The following is a 14,536-nucleotide window of genomic DNA, read 5'->3' as shown; positions in this document are numbered from 1 at the left end:
GCACAACATTAGTTTTGGACTAAAACATTAGTCTGCATAATTTAAAATATTCACTGATTAAAAGACTCAATATGGTCTTCTCCGCATGGCCTTCTGTGCAATCCCAGTCAAATGCAATCCCAATCAAAATTCTAGCAGTATTTTGTAGGTGAACTTATGACTTATAAAGGTCAAAACAACATTTTTAAAAGCTGGAACAGGAGCTGGAGTTGTGGCTCAGCGGTAGAGCGCTCGCCTAATGCGTGTGAGGCCCTGGGTTCAATCCTCAGCACCACATAAAATAAATAAATAAAGGTATTGTGTCCAACTATAACAAAAAAATAAATATTAAAAAAAAGCTGGAACATTCACAAACTGCATGTAATCTAAACATTATTGGAAAGTGATGGTAACCAAGACAGTGTAGAACTGATGAAAAAGTAGATAAGTAAATGAATAAAACAAAACTGAGCGTCCAGACATAGTCAACCCACGATAGTCAACTGATTTTTCTTTTTTACTTTAATTCTCTTCAAGTTTATTTTTAAAAAATTTTAATGCCTTTATTTTATTTATGTATTTTTATGCGGTGCTGAGGATCAAACCCAGTGCCTCACACGTACTAGAAAGCGCTCTGCCACTGAACCACAACTCCAGGCTCCTATTTTTATATTTTTTAATTTTAACGTTTAAGACTTTAAAATGTTGTTTTGTTTTGTTTTGTTTGAGACGGGGTCTTGCCCGACCGGCCTCAAAACTTACAATCCTCCCATTTTTGCTTACTGAGTAGCTTGAGATTACAGGCACATGCTACCATGCCTGGCATTTTGATTTTTTTAAATGTTTTTCTTACTTTATTAAACCTTACTAGTATTCTTTAAAGGCCAAACACATAGACAAGTATGATACAGTAAAGAAATCTTATTTTAATAAGCAAGTTAAGGAGTCACTAAGATATTTCCAGATACTATCTTCAGTGATGCTTCTTATCTTTTTTTCTGGGACTCCTGATAATATTCAGCCCCTATGGATACCATAAAAGCAACAAATTCTTTTAATAATGCACCAACAGGGCTGGGGTTGTGGCTCAGCGGTAGAGCACTCGCCTAGTACCTGCGAGACCCTGGGTTCGATCCTCAGCACCATATTTTTAAAAATAAATAATTAATTAAAGGTATTGACAACTACAACTAAAAAATAAATTTAAAAAAATAATGCACCAACAAAGGAAACTTTCTGTGCAAAGCCACCCAAGTATCTCTAAGCTTCATTGAGGCCCCAAAGATCCCTGAGCTTCTCCTGGACAGTTTCTAATGGTGTCCCTTCTGGATTTCCATTGTCTATAATCTGGAAGTTCAAGTTTTCCATGACTGTGTTCATGTCCATGTCCTTATCCAGGAACCACATCTTTATTTATATGATTTTTTAAAAAAATGCTGTGTTAATGATTTTAGAATACATATGATCACACAGACTTTTTCTGACAGCAATTTGACCTCTCAGGACACTCAATAATCAACTGTCCAGCCCTGGCATACTTAATTTTAAAGTAAACTTATTTTAGGGGCTGAGAAAGTGGCTCCATGGTGGAGTGTATGCTTGGCATGCACAAGAGCCCTGGGTTCAACCCCTAGCACCACACACAAAAATTAATTTTTTAACTGAAACATAAAAATTATACCCATGATAATGGGCTACTATGCAATATTTGATATATGAATGCATTATTTAATTTTTGGAGGTGGTACTAGAGATGTAATCCAGCCCTTTTATTTATGTTTTATTTTAAGATGGTATTTTGCTAAGTTGCATAGGGCCTCACTAAGTTCTTGAGGCTGGCTTCAACTTTGCAATCCTCCTGCCTCAGCCTCTGAAGTTGCAGGTATTACAGGCATGCATCACTATGCCTGGCTGCACTGTATAATATTTATATCAGGTTAAATATATCTGATATCTGTCTCCTCAAACAATTATCATTTATTTGTAGTGAAAACACTAAAAATCCTCTAGCTTTTTGAAATATACAGTACATTAGTGTTATCAATAGTTATCCTACTGTGCAACAGCATATCAGAGTTTCTTACTTTTCTCAAAATGATTTAAATATTACTTCATGTATACGTGCCCTAAAACATCACATGGCGCTCCATTCATATGCATTATTTTAATGTTTTTATGCAATGCTTGAAGACTAAAAATTTTCTTTTTGGTACTGGGGATTGAACCCAGGGTCTTACATATGCTAGGCAAATGCTGTGCTACTGAGTTACATCCCCAGAACCCCAAAATAAATTTAATTGTTATCCATAGTCACCCTACTGTGCAATAGCAGAAAAGAATTTCTTACTGCTATTCTCATTCTCTCTCTTTCTCTGGTTTGTTTGTTTGTTTGTTTTGGTACTAGGATTGAACAAAGAGTCACTCTAGAACTGACCTATATTCTCAGCCTTTTTTATTTTTTATTTTGAGACAGGGTCTCACTAAGTTGCCCAGAATGGTCTTGAACTTGTGATTGACCTTGAACTTGTGGCTGGACTTGAACCCCTGCCTCAGTCTCATATTGCACACAATAAGAGGAATATTATTAGGGATGAATTTGCTTCAGTTTCACATATGTATGCTTGTGTGTGCTATATTCACATGTCAAGAAAACAGAAACCATTGTCAGCTTGTTTTTAACAGAAGAAATTTAATACCAGAAACTAATTAGGCAAATGGTGGAAAAGCTAACTGAACAGGGGAAGGTGAGGCAATCTGATTAGCAAGGACAGAAACCACTAATACCTTTAGACTTGAGGGATAAAGAAATGTGCAGTATTGCTGGCTCTCAGAGCTGGGGTTATCAAACAAACTGAAACCACTGAGGGACCACTTGGGCTAGAATGGCAGCCAGAGAAAAAACTAGGCCACTATCAGAGATGCACTTCAGACAAAGAAATATGGCAAGAATAATCCAAGCTTTTTCTCTCTTTCCACTCTCCAGTGCTGTGGCAGGATCTTATACAGGTTGGACCCAGTCAGATATCAATTAACAACCTGGAGAGCCTCAGAAATACAGCCTATTAGGATCAGCATCTCTGTGACATAGCAGCAAAACAAGAAAGGGATTTGAGAGCAAACAGTCCGGGTAAAATGTACTTCTGGTTGTGGGTCAGATTCTAAAAGTCATTACCTTAGAGGGCAAAGCTGACCTCTATTGAATACTACTCTTTCTCTCTCTAAAAAAAAAAAAAAATGAAATCACATTTTTGATCATTAGTAAATGCCAAATTTTGCCCTTTGTTGATGTGTGTGAGGAAGGCAGTTTGATCTAAAGTTTGGAAGACTAACCACTTCTGTTTTTAGGGGTGGTCTTACAAAGGTCGCTTAGAGAAAACTAGCAGATGTAGGGAGAAAACAATAGTGCAGAAGGATGAATGTGAGCACCAAATACGTAAGCAAAAAAATCCAAAGATTTCTGTCTTTGATGGTGAAAAAGAAAATAACAATGTTAAAAATTAGTAAACTGGGTACCAGTTATCAGCTGCTGTATGTGTGAGTGCTCTATAAAAATTGCCTGGATTCACAAGGAAGCCAACAGCTAAAATTCATACCCAACAGCCTATTCCTGAGAGATGACTATCTGCTACCTTTACCTCCAGAACTAATTTGGACCTTCAATTATTTGAGGTATCTGATCCCATTCCAAGAAATGGCTCTCAAAGTTCCTTCATTGAGTCATCTGCTAACTGCTCACCACCCTCCCAATTTTGAACCAAACCTAATACCTGATGTCTTGTGCTTGAAAACATCCTAGCACTTACTTTTGAACTTTTCCACCTATAATAATTAAACGGGAACAATGTACTTTAGTCTGTTTCTTTTCTGTATGATCTCCTTCCGTTATTTATTTATTTATTTTACTTTTACATCTTTAATACAGGCTTCCTGAATACAATTAAGAATCATACAATCTGGGGCTGTGGCTACGGCTCAGTGGCACAGCCCTTGCCTCTCATATGTGAGGCACTGGGTTAGATCCTCAGCACCACATAAAAATAAATAAACAAAGATATTGTGTCCATGTATAACTAAAAAAAAAATTTAAAAAAAGAAACATACAATCTAGGGCTGGATTTTTGTGGCTCAATGGTAGAGCACTTGCCTGGCATGTGTGAGGCCCTGGGTTTGATCCTTAGCACCACATATAAATAAATAAGTAAAGTAAAAAAAAAAATCCATTGACAACTAAAAAATATTTTTTAAAAAAGAATCATACAATCTCTACCCTACTGAAGATTGAAAATTTACATTCCAGTTGCTTATTCTAAGAGGTAAGTCCACTTTCATATTACTGATGGAGCCTAAATTAAGGTAAACTCCCGTTTTACATGTCATCTTTTCTTTTCCCCCTTCCCCCCAGCCACCTGGCTCTCGGAGCCTGGCCTGTGCCTGCTATGCTTTGAAAGAGACACAGGGCCCAGCACGAGGGGACTTCAGTTATCTTCATAGGGTTTTAATAATGTTTTAAACTCAACTGGATCATTATTGAAAGTTCTGTTGAAAGGCAATGAATACTTGTTGGATGTTCTGGTGGATGAATGGATGTATGTATGAAAACAATGTGGGTCTCAGTTCTAAGTTTCAACCAGGCTAATGGAGAATCTTCAAGCCAGTCTAAACTTTCTCTGTTTAGACCACCAGAATGCCATTGTGCTGCCATCTTGTGGTGGCATAAATTCCATGTAGGAAAAGAAAATTGCAGAAAAACAAGATTGAATGTAAAATGAAAGTAAATATCATAATTCTTTTTTATTTATTTATTTATTCTCTTGATACTGAGGAGCTAACCCAGGGGTACTTCACCACTCAGCTATACCCCCAGTTCTTTTTTTTAAAATGTGATTTCCTTTTATTTTATTTTTTTGTGGTGCTGGGGATTGAATCCAAGACTTTGTGCATGTGAGGCAAGCACTCTACCAATTGAGCTACATTCTCAGCCCCCTTTTTATTTTTTGAGACAGGGTATCACTAAGTTGCTAAGGATCCAGCTAAGTTGCTGAGTCTGGCTTTGAACTTGGGCTCCTCCTGTCTCAACCTCCCAAGTTGCTGGGACTACAGGCGTGCACCACCACACCCAGCAATATCACAATTCTTTTTCAGGTTCCAACTGCTTATAATCAACCTCTCTTTAGTTGTTTGTCATTTCACCTTGATTGCTTAAGACATGTACAAAGAACACTAGCAGGATTATATAAATAGATGTCATTAGTTCAGGCATACTCTACCATATGATAGAATAAGTCCTCCCTGGTATGTATAATAAATGTCAAAGGTCTTGTGTATTTTGAGACAGTCAGTAAACCCATGGTTTTAAAAAAAGTTTAATGACCTGCTGTTTTAAAGAGAAAGTTTGATGATTTTATTGCTTTTGTACTTCAGTGGGGTTTTTTAGTTGTTTTTGTTTTGTTTTGTTATGTTTGTTCTTTATTTTGATACTAGGGATTGGATCTAGTACCACAGAACCATATCCTCACTCCTTTTTTAAATAAGGACTTGTTAAGTTGCCAAGGTAAACCTTGAACTTGCAAACCTCCTGCCTCAGCCTTCTGAGTAGTTGGGATTCCAGGTATGCACCACCATGCCTGGCCTCCATTTTAATTTAATGACATCCTTAATGTACTTTTAATTCTACACAAATGCTAAAGACTTGATTGATTAAAAAAACTCAGAATATAATTATATACAAATAAAATAAAATGGCTGCAAAGTTGAGGAAAACAGGAGTATGAAATTAGGACTCCATATTAAACTGTATTATATTATGAAGTTGTCTTGCCTGAAGGGAGCTGAGGTTGAGCCAGGCTACCCTGAGAGATTAGGAAACACCTCCTTTAAGGACTGTGTGTTTGCTTTAAATGGAATGTTTGGGGACTTTTATACATAGACCCAGGCATATTTCTACATTTGGTGGGGCTCAAGTGTCCTTGAAGAGAAATTAAACTTTCTTCACGATTGGGCATGAACGATGGACTCAGGTGTTGGGGACTGAGGTAGAGTGGCATAGAAGAGTGACAGGAACAGGATTCTGAAGAAGGTGAAAGGCTTTGGGGGAATTAGCAGGAGAAAAGAAGTCTGGAGAGTGGCCAGACCTTGCATCATTTGAGTTGTTTGGGAACAATGAATCCAAGTCAAATGTGAGGCGATTACTGAACCACCTAGACCACAATGACTAACCAGGAGACCTGTGTGGTCTTCTTTTCTAAAAGATGGGGGTGTGAGAAGTGGATTATTGACAATAATACCTGGAATGTCCATAATTCTGAGCTCCCATTGCAAAATTGTTTTCCCCAATTATTGCTGCGAATTCCTTAGGTGAACTCCAAATATCTTTTAGATCCCACCAGTTAGTGGGATCTAAAATAAGGGTTTTTTTTTTTTTCTAGTCTATTTTTTGGATCTTAATAAAACCTCTATCTCAGAACATAATAATTTAAAATAAAATCAAATGTTTGAAAAAGTCAGGAGACTAGACGTGTAAAATAAGATGCCCATGTAAGTTTTGATGCTTTGATAAGCATACACCAGACGGGTGACATTAGGATGTAAGAGGCTGATGGGAAAAATGCCTGTAACAGACAGGGGAAGGAAGCAGGTGTACATGAACGCGCCCTCAGACTTACTGTGCTGGTCTCATACATGCGAAAGGAATGGGGGAAAGAAAAAGGATTGGAAGGAAGGGAGAAAGGGAGGAAGATCAGTTCTAAGAAAGTTTGGCCAGGATGATGGGGAACCCCTCAGGTCAAAGTCACCTTTTAGAGGAAGTTCTGGACCTAACCCAGTACTTCTGACCATAATCAGTCCTTGGCAAAGACTAGCCTGGGGGAGTGTGGTATTAGTAATAGAATTGAGGAGCAGCACCTGAGGCTCCCCATCAACCATTTTCTCTGCATTAGGAAATTTGAACAGTGCATTTTTATGCCCCCCCCATTAGAGAGTCCTTGCAATAACCTACTGGGATATATAATAAGATAATCTTAGTTAAGTGGAGCTGAGTTTCAGCAATCCTCCCAGTTGCTAAGTGACCTTCCCTCTTCTTCTGCCTCTTTCAAACTTTAGAGCAACTCACATTTTAAATATAACCAAATCTGCTGCCTGCTTCCCTGTAGTCGCTCTCCTTCAAAGTCCACTAACCTTGACCCTATGATCACTGCCTGATGCAAAAGTTACCTTACTATCTTTTCAAGCCTGTTCTCTGTGCTGTCCACATGCCACTGCCCATCACCTCCTGCAAGTCCCCAATCAGCTGCCCACAAAGCAGCTAACCTACAAAGCAGGAGATGCTTGGGCCCTGCCCACCTCCGGATTACAGGTGTTTGCTTACCTGTCTTTCCGTGTTCAGAAGGAAATGCCATCTCCTTATAACAGGAGACCACTATTCTCATGTCTTGGATGGCTTCCTCATATATGTGGCACACAAGGTGTATTTGTATATTTTTTTCTTTTGCTACACAAAGAATAGCTACTATACATTCTGTTCTGTGCTTCCCCTCCACTCACTTAACTACGTATCTTGGCAATCTTTCAATCATTTCATAAAGGGCTTTATCTGTTTATGGTTGAACAGTATTGTTTATATAGATGTACTAACATTATTCAAGCAGTTCCCAATTGATGGACTGTTACCAATCAAAAGCTGTTAACAATCTGACCATTACAAACAATATTATAATGAATGTCATTTTCAGTATGTGGTAATTATTAAAAGATAATCAAGTCCAGACATTAGTTGTAACTACTGACTATAGGGGAAAGAGCTGAGCTTTATTCTAATTGGTGCAGAGGTAACTGGGCATTTTCAAGGAAGAATAACGGAAAGCAGGAGGAGGAGCAATCAGGGACAAGTCTGGGAAGTGAAAAATTCCAAAATGTGTATAAGAAAGTTAGGGTAAATGTGATGCGGCCAGCTGTGCTGCAATTATTGAAGTTAGGATTCTGTCCTCCCATTGAAGCTAGGAGTCTGCTCTCCCTCATGACAGAGAGATGTGTCCTATCTTTCCTGATGATTACATTTCAAAGTAATGGCTTTCAGGACCTTGAGAAAAATACACACACATTGTGGGATACATGCATATCTCAAAGGGACAAAGGAAGGATTTGAAACTATAAGCTTTTTAAAACTAAATTCTCTAAGAAAAAGGAGGGTCAGGGGCTGGGGGAGTAGCTCAGAGGTAGAGTGCTTGCCTGCACATGTGAGTCACTGAAGGTTCGATCCTCAGCACCACATAAAAATAAGCAAACAAAATAAAGGTACTATGTCCATCTACAGCTAAAAATTTTTTTAAATAAAAAAAAAGAAAGAAAGAGAGAATCAGATGTTGGCTAGAGCAAAGTGAGCTTGAGGTTTTTCAAACAGGAATTCAAAGGGAAGCTGAGTTGTCCCAGAGACATACTTAAGGCTGACAGAAGCTGTGGTAGGGTTGGTCAAATTTCTCAGTACAAGAATTTGGACAAAGTTGTTAGATGCCAAGATTTCTTTCATACTTCTCAGGATGCAGCTACAAGATAAATTCTAGAAGTATAATCACTAGGTCAACTTGCCCTACTGACAGAAGATACCAATTTATGCTCAGAATGAATGAAAATACCTGTTTCCTCACTTTTCCTCATTCCCAACCAACAAAGTGTTATCACTTTTTGTCATGGTGAATATAATAAGTAAAACACCACATTTCATTGATGTGTTAATTTCATTTATGTTATTCTATATGAATTTGGGATCTCATAGTATGATCAAGGTTGTTCCTTTTTTTGAAATACATATATATTTTTGGTTGTAGTTGAACACAATACCTTTATTTATTTATTTATTTTCATGTGGTGCTGAGGATCTAACCCAGTGCCTCACACATGCTAGGCGAGTGCTCTATTGCTGAGCCACAATCCCAGCCCTGATCAAGTTTGTTCTTTTCTGTGAACTTCCTGATCACATCTTTCGTCTATTTTTAGATTGCATCATTGGTATTTTTCTTATATTGCTTGATAGTTCTCTATATAATAAGGAAATTATCTCTTTTCTTGTATCTATATATTTCCTAGATTATAGTTAGCATTTTAACTTTGTTTATAGTTTTTCAGTTATGAGAAATATTTATTTTTATGAAGCAAAATTGTCAGTCTTTTTTTGTTCTATCATAGATTTTGTGTCACTTTTTTTTCTTTTCTTTTTGGAGGGGTACTGGGGATTGAACCCAGTAACACTTAGCCATTGGGCCACATCCTAGCCCTTTTTATCTTGAGACACGGTCTCACTAAGTTGTTTAGGGCCTTGCTAAGTTGCTGAAACTGGCTTTGAATTTGCATTTCTCCTGCTTCAGCCTCCTAAATTACTGGGATTACAGGCATGAGCCACCACACCCGGCAATTCTGTATCATTCTTAAAGAGACTTTCTTCACTCTGACATTATTCTCATATGGTTGTATCTAGCTCTTTGATAAATTAAATTTTTGACCCAATAGGAACTTGTCCTGAAGTTAGAGATGAACTATGAATTCTACTTATTCTTTTTCTAAATGGCCAATCATTTCTCCCATTGTCATAATTTAATATTTCATTTCCCCCTTTATTTAAAATACCATATTTGCAGGGCATTGTGGCGCAGTCAGTGACTTGGAACTCACTCAGTGACTTGGAAGGCTGAGGCAGGAGAATCTCAAGACCAGCCACAGCAACTTAGTGAGCCCCTGAGCAACTAAGTGAGACCCTGTCTCAAAATAAAAAAATTAAAAAGGCTCGGGGTATGCTGGAGTTGTAGCTCAGTGGTAGAGTGCCTGTCTAGCACGTGTGAGGCACTGGGTTCTATCCTCAGCACCACATAAAAATAAATAAATAAAATAAAGGTATTGTGTCCATCTACAACGATAGATAGATAGATAGATAGATAGATAGATAGATAGATAGATAGATAGATAGAGATTAAGTGAACCGGACATGGTGACACATACCTGTAATCCCAGCAGCTCTGGAGGCTGAGGCAGGAGGATCAAAAGTTCAAAGCTAACCTCAGCAAAAGTGATTTGCTAAGCAACTGAGTGAGACCCTGTGTCTAAATAAAATACAAAATAGAGTTGGGGATGTAGCTCAGTGGTCGAGTGCCCCTGAGTCATAACCTTGGTACCCCAAGAAAGAAAAAAAGTTAGATTAGTGCTTCATTCCATTCTAAATAAAGTTGCCAAGTAGGTATAATGTTTTTGGCACCAACTCCTAATCTTCTATTGGAAACACACACACACACACACACACACACACACACACACACACACTGCCTCTTCCTATTTCTTTTCCGGGGTGTGTCCCCAATGCCTTTCAGAATCCCTGTAGTGGTATCTGCTCACTACTGCCCTCCGGCATGGCCTATTCTTTCCTTCTGTGTTTACTCTTTATGCTTTAGGCTGTACCCAGCTCATTTTTTCATTGAAACTTACCTGTCCAGGGTCTTAATTCATTATACTCTGCTTTTTTTTCTTTTTCAATCTCACAAAAGGCACCAAGAGCTATTTTGGAGGAACTTTACATTTTTTTGTTGTTTTTGTTTTTGTCTTTTGTCTGTTTTTTATGTTTGGTCCTGGGGGATTGAACCCATGGTAGGACCACTGAGCTGGGGGCTGGCCTTGAATTTGAGCTCCTTCAGCCTCCCAAGTCACTGGCATGTACCACTGCTCCCAGCCTACAGTCATTATTGATTTAATCCTTACAACAACCTGGCGTGGTCAACATGATTAGTTCCTATTTAAATATTTTTAAAATATTTTTTAGTTGCAGATGGACATAACACCTTTATTTGTTTATCTTTATGTGGTGCTGAAGATGGAACCCAGTGCCTCACCCATGCTAGTGGAGTGCTCTACCACTGAGCCACAACCCCAGTCCCTCTATTTGGCATTTTATAACATTGTAGTAAAAGATGGAGATAAAACCATCCATAGCCATGGAAAAACTGTTATAGACTACATGGAAAGTTACTTTATAAACTACAGCACTCAGACAAGAAAGACTCATTTTTAAGCACTGTATTTAGATATGTCAGCATGTTTTAGACACTTATTTGAGCCTATTCTCCATTTCATCCTCCCCTTCCCCTGTGCTCCATAAGGATCTTTATTCCTTATGGAGACAAAAGATTGGATATCACAAGATTTCTTTTCTGATTATTTCCACATAAGGTTATACAAACACACAGTATTGATAATTTAACACACATTCTTACCCTTACTGGCCTCTTAAATTGGTTTACAATTTAGATTTTTTTTTCTTTTTTCTTTGGTATTGGGGATGGAACCTAGGGATGCTCTACCATTGAGCTATACCCGCAGTCCTTTTTATTTTATTTTTTAAAATTTCGAGACAGGGTCTCTCTGAGTTGCTGAGGCTGGCCTCAAACTTGTGATCCTCCAGTCTAACCTCATAAATTGCTAGGATTACAGGCATCTGTAATCTGGTCCATCATGCGGGCCAGATTTCATATCTTTATGTTTATTTCATGTGACAGCAAAAATAAATAAAACAGGGGCTGGGGTTGTGTCTAAGTGGTTAGAGCACTTGCCTAGCATGTGTGAGGCACTGGGTTCGATCTCCAGCACCACATAAAAAGATAAACAAAATAAAGGTATTATATCCATCTACAACTAAAAATATTTATAAATAAATAAATAAATAAACATAAATAAAACAATGCCCCTCTCTTTAAATAGTTCATGATCTAAAGAAAGTGTCATAAACACTATAATATACTACATAAACATATATTAAAATGTATTTTTAAAGCCCATTCATGCAGGAAGAGGAATATGGCAGTTTCAGTCTCTTTACTCTCCTCCATAAAAAATTCTGAGTTTGGGCTGGGGTTGTGGCTCAGTGGCAGAGTGTTCACCTGGCACACATGTGAGGCACTGGGTTAGATCCTTAGCACCACATAAAAATAAACAAATAAAATGAAGGTATAAAAAAGAAATTCTGAATTTTCTCGTACCACTATCCTCTGCTCTCAATAAATGCCATTCAGTCAGTTTTTTCAGGTCAAAACCTTCTTCTTTTTTTCTAAATGTTTATGTCTGTCTCCTTCTCACTGTCCCAAATCCAATCCATCAGCAGGTGCTGCCAATTCCTACTCCCAAATGCAGTGGACAGCCAACTTGTCCCCTTTTGATGACTAATGCTCTAATCTAAGCACCATCATTCTCTCTTAGACTATGCTATGCTTCCTGCCTGGACTCCTTGCTTTGCATGCCTTTCATTTTTTTGTTTCATGACAATCTGTTGTTTTAATCACAGCTAGTGAGCACTTTCGTACTTGCAGATAAGCTTCTGTTTCAGCTATAATGGAATAGAGTCTGGATTTACCTAACCCCGTAATCAGAAAACTGGATACAATATATTTAACAAGTGTTTTCAGACCATTAGACAACTGGCTGTGCAGGATTGCTGTTCCTGAGAGAAATGAAACAATAAGGCCCTGTAACTTACCAGGCTACCAGAGGCAGTTTCCAAGGTTCAAGCAGGGAGCAGTAATCCAATCAGATCCCAGAGGTCTTGCTGAATTGAAGAGTCAGATATCAGCATTTGGGAGGCCAACGGAACTAGAATTTGTGGGATCTCATTTTCTTTTAAAATATATCTATTTTTTAGTTGTAGTTGGATACAATATCATTAATTAATTAACTAATTTTTATGTGGTGCTGAGGATCGAACCCAGGGCCTCTCCTGTACTAGGTGAACGCTCTACCGCTGAGCCACAACCCCAGCCCCAAGGGACCCCATTTTTAAAAAATGATTCCTTTCCACACTGAATTTCCTTGGTTCCTATGTCACAGATTAAGTGTATAAACATGAATCTGTTTCTCAACTTCCTGTTTTAGTTCCCTTTAGCTATTTATTCATCATCATAGCACTACCATGCTGTCTTCATATCTTTAGCTTTAAACAAAGTCTTGTGATAAGATAGTGTTTAACTTCCAGCTTTGTTTTTCTCCTTGTTTTAAGATTGTTATTTGCATTTCCATAAAATTTTTAGAGTCAACTTTTAAATTTCTAAAAAAAAGTCTGTTAGGATTTTTATTGGAATTATGGTGACTACAGTTCACTTTTGGAAGACTATTAATCCTTTTTAAAGTATGTGTTTTTTATTAGTGCCTTTTAATTGTGCATAATAATGGGTTTCATTATAGTATATTCACACATGCAAATAACATACTTTGATCATAACCCATTACCCTCCTTTACACTCCCTTGCCCCTCCCTCTGATCCATTCCTCTTCTCTTATAGTCTCCTTGTTACTTTCATGTCATCTCCCCACCTCCCTGTCCCAGATTCCATATATGAGGGGAAACATGATACTTGTTGAATTTGGCTTATTTGGCTTAAACATGATGATTTCTAGTTCCATCCAATTTCCTGCAAATGATATAATTTTGTTCTTCTTTATGGTTGAGTAATACTCCATTGTGTGTGCCGCAGTCTGGCTGGGCACAATCAGGAGCCACTTGTCAAAAGAAACTAACTTTATTTTTAGAACCACACACCAAACCACACAGCTCCTCAGGAAAAACCCTCAGAGCCCAACTGCCACCACCAGCTTTCCACAAGCCTCTCTCTCCCACACAAGCTTCTCTCCACCTCCCACAATCCTCCTGCTCTTGAGGCCGATTGGCTGGGTCACGTGGGCGGAGCCAAAAAAGTCCCCCAATGAGCAGCTCTGTGGTCTGAAAGGGCAGGGAAACAGCCCAATGAGCATCACCGCAGAGGAGCCAATCAGCTAGATGTTGCTGGGGCCGCTGTGAGCCAATCATCAGCCAGAAGTTTGCTGGTAGCTGGAAGTTTGCTGGGGCCCCTTCGCTGTGGCTCTCAACAGTGTGTACATACCACATTTTCTTTATCCATTCATTCATTAATGGACACCTAGGCTGATTCCATAACATGGCCCTTTGCTGGGAGCCATTAGCCAAGTAGGTATGACAATTTCCTTGCCAGCGTACCCCATGTTGCTGACATGTTGCAGCGACATTGAATGTAGGTGACCTTGCTCTAGGACCAAGGCAGATTAGGGTGTTCCCGGTTTTAAGATAATCGTGTTTAGGGCGTTCCCAGTTTAGGTTCCAGGTTTAAGGTTTAAGATTATTCCTCCTGGGAATAGGGCGTATCCTGCTGCCTGAGTTCCCCTTGAGTTCTCACGGGATTCAGACAGTATATTTTGGAGATAGAAGCCCAGTGGAGGTGGATTTGGGCAGAGAACGGGGATTTGGGAAAGAGAGAACGTGGATTTGGGCAGAGAACGTGGATTTCCCCAGAACGTGATTGTAGACGGCTGGTGTGAGTTCGGGAATAAAGAGTTGCTGTTTGAATCTACAAGCTGTGTGGTGGCTCGTGATTGTGTGCCCAGCCAGACTGCGGCATTTGTGCCCAGCCAGACTGCGGCAGCCCTTGTGAGTTGTGCTGTAATAAACATGAGTATGTGTGTATTTCCAGTGTACTGATTTTAATTCCTTCTTTGAGTATAAACCCAGGAGTGGAATCTTCATATA

At 38.7% G+C, this 14,536-nt stretch overlaps 1 pseudogene; it reads right to left on the bottom strand.

Annotated features, from left to right (window-relative positions):
• Positions 1-952: 952 nt before the first annotated feature.
• Positions 953-7,373, bottom strand: LOC114098712 (NADH dehydrogenase [ubiquinone] 1 beta subcomplex subunit 3 pseudogene; annotated as a pseudogene).
• Between the last annotated feature and the right edge of the window lie 7,163 nt (positions 7,374-14,536).

Source organism: Marmota flaviventris, chromosome 16, assembly GCF_047511675.1.
Source record: "Marmota flaviventris isolate mMarFla1 chromosome 16, mMarFla1.hap1, whole genome shotgun sequence".
Taxonomy (NCBI): Eukaryota; Metazoa; Chordata; class Mammalia; order Rodentia; family Sciuridae; genus Marmota; species Marmota flaviventris.
This window is presented reverse-complemented; position numbering and strand designations above follow the sequence as displayed.